Here is a 3,039-nt window from a genome sequence, read left to right as displayed (position 1 = left end):
AAACACAAAAAACACCAACCTCTGGTTTTGTAAACTTCTCAGTCTATTCTAAAGAACAAACATATGCATGTAATGTTTTTTTCCCTTCATTTTTTCTCATGGGTTAATTGAACGATTATTTTTTTTTTTTTTTTGCTTTGTTGTTTTGTTTGTACTTGTAAGACATGTTCTTAGTTCTGCCCTGATTCAGTCCTGCTAGCACCAACGGTGTGTAAATTAATAAAAAAGGAATTACTTTGCGTACATTTTACATCAACAAAAAGAATATGACTTAATTTACTATTAAAAAAAACATCTCTTGTACTTTTGTAAATTTTAAAGTATGTACTTTATGACGTTAGTAAGTAAAGGAGCTGAATCCATACTTCTATTTATACTGGACTATTTTGTTTGCATGAGTATCTGTACTTCTACAAAAGTACAAAGTGTGAGTGTGTTAGCCACCCCCATCAATAAAGGAAGAGAAACTAGCTACTATATCGTCAAACAAGTTCACAAGGGAACGTACAACCTTACCATAATCACTTTGTGCTGTTTTTCTATTAGTATATAATGTATTATTTTTTTACATGTACTGTTATTGTTTGTGTGAGGCGAATTGTTGTTTTGTTTGTGTGCTTGCTTTGTTATTTTTTACAAAAAAATATTCGGCAACTTGAGGCAGCAAACTGGACTGGGCCTGATGTCATTTAGACTTATAAAGCTGCTAGTTGCTGCGCATGACTGAAATTAAGTATGCCACAACTGCAGCACAAAGTGCTCAACGTGCTCAACCACAATGCTATTGATTTGAATTTTTTTGTTTCACTAAATGACCTCATGATTGATAACATAACATACTGTAAAAAGAACAAGTTAATGACATCATCCACTTTTCTCGAGAATATTTGTTGATTGTTAGTGTGCGATGAGATTAAAGAAGGCCCAAAATGAAGGAAAACTTCTGATAGATACGTGATTTCTTTATTGCATAATATGTGTTACTTCAATTTGTCTCTGGAGTTTCTTCTCTTGTAGTAAGGGGGAGAAAGAGACCGAGGGAGGACAGAAAGTGACAGCAGTCTCAAGGTTCCTCCCTATAATTACAAAGATAGCACGGTCCATCCGGAGCAGCCGAGAAGTCGTCCCTTGATATTGTAGAAAGACTGTTCTATCAGCCCTGGAATGGCATCATTGCTTGTAAATTAATTTGGGGTTTCTGTCACTTGGGCCCTTCTGCGCTCTTATCACGTGCAGTGTAATATGGGAAGCTGAGAGGCTGGGGAGATATTGCTGAGGGCACTGGAGAAGAAGACGGAGGAGGAGGTAGCTTGGAGTGGGGGGAGGTATTGGTTGAAGGCCAAAGGGATGGATGTGGGAGAGTGTATATAAAAGATGGGAGCGAGATAAGGTAAAAGACAGCAGCACGGCCAAAACAAGGAAGGCAAGCGGGGTCCCTGCCGGATGTCAAGAGCAGATTCCCGAGAGCGGCAAACTCGGTGATAAGTGAATACAGCCTGGCGTCCCATTTAGGCCGCCGCTTCCACACGCACAGAGACACACAAGCAATTCATCTCTCTGACTGGCCTCCACACCGACGGCCTTCACCTATCACCACTATTTGTCTGCGCATCTCAGCCCACGGATAAATCATCTCTGGAGGGTCCTTATTTAATTCCGCCCCCCATTTCTAAAAGGTCCGGCCTGTTCGTAATCACATGTGGGCGACACATACACCCCTGACCTCCTCTGTTGTGTCTAATTAACCCCTCACACACTACATTTAGCTTCAATTGCCTAAAGGTGATAAATGACAGGGAGTCATTGATAGGGAATTCAGCGGGACGCCGACTAAATCCAGGGCTGTATCTTTCGGTTGTCCTGCATCTTCTACATTTTCTGTGGGAGCCCTCACATCTGAATGTGATCCTCACGTCACAAATCAGAAAAGACTGAAAATAATCAACATTTAAAATTAATAGAGATGTGTTATCTCAAAATAGGTTTTATTTTGCTCATTTTCAAACTGTCATGTTGAAGGCAACCGCTGAGGGAACTGATGGAGTCACGAAAGGAAAATTAAAGGGGGGAAAAAATAGCTCAATTTTAAAGGCAGTCTGTGCAATTTGGCATAAAAGAAGAGTGTTGAGAGTAAAAAATAAAAATAAAAGTAAAAAAGAAATCCTGCATTTGTGTCTGGCACACAAAAATAAAAACATCCCCATTGTACTCTTTTCCACTCATGTAGATGTTTGCGCTTTGTAGCATTTTTTTTGTTTGTTTTATACGTGCAGAATATATGATGAAAATCAACGAGAATGCAAGCTTTCGATTTTATTAGCACTTCATTTACTGTGTGTACGTGAATACGCCACTCGTTGAGATATCTGGAACAGGTCCAAAATAGCAAAAACAACAGAGGGTAATTTAGGCAAAAGACAATAGGACATGCATCATCTATTGAATCCAATTCTGCTTGGATTCCTGCTCGCGAAATTGGTTCATGTCCAAGTATGTGTGGTGGTGCACGGAAACGTGATAACAATGGTGACTATGAATGGCACACATATCCCCCCCCCCTCCCCCCAAAATAGATTTGGAATTTTATGGGGAGGGGGTAGGAAGGAGAAAAAAATAAATTTCCTTAGGTTTTGTTTTAAAAATGTGAGGAAAAATACCTACTGGCGAATACATGTACATTATGGTTCTTAAATTAATACATTAGCCAGTAAGAAAAATAATGGAAGTGTATAATTGTTAAGTACGTAACACTGTCGCGTGTCACTGTTTTGAGTTGTGTTTTTTAATTGCTTTATTTTCAATTTGTTTGCTGCTTTCTCCATCTAGTGGCGAAATACAGACATATACACACGCCGTCCTCTATTTATTAACTTGTGTTTTGGGATACAGTTTGTTCGATTGCTTTTAATTAATAACATTTCACGAGCACATTTTCCTTTAAGTCATCATGCAAAACTGTTGGATGCCCGAAACAAAAATATAACGGAGGATGAACAGAGCCAGTATTAAGAGTATTTTTATATTCGTTTCGGATGTGTG

This window comes from Syngnathoides biaculeatus, chromosome 2, assembly GCF_019802595.1.
Source record: "Syngnathoides biaculeatus isolate LvHL_M chromosome 2, ASM1980259v1, whole genome shotgun sequence".
In the NCBI taxonomy this organism is placed as follows: domain Eukaryota; kingdom Metazoa; phylum Chordata; class Actinopteri; order Syngnathiformes; family Syngnathidae; genus Syngnathoides; species Syngnathoides biaculeatus.
This window is presented reverse-complemented; position numbering follows the sequence as displayed.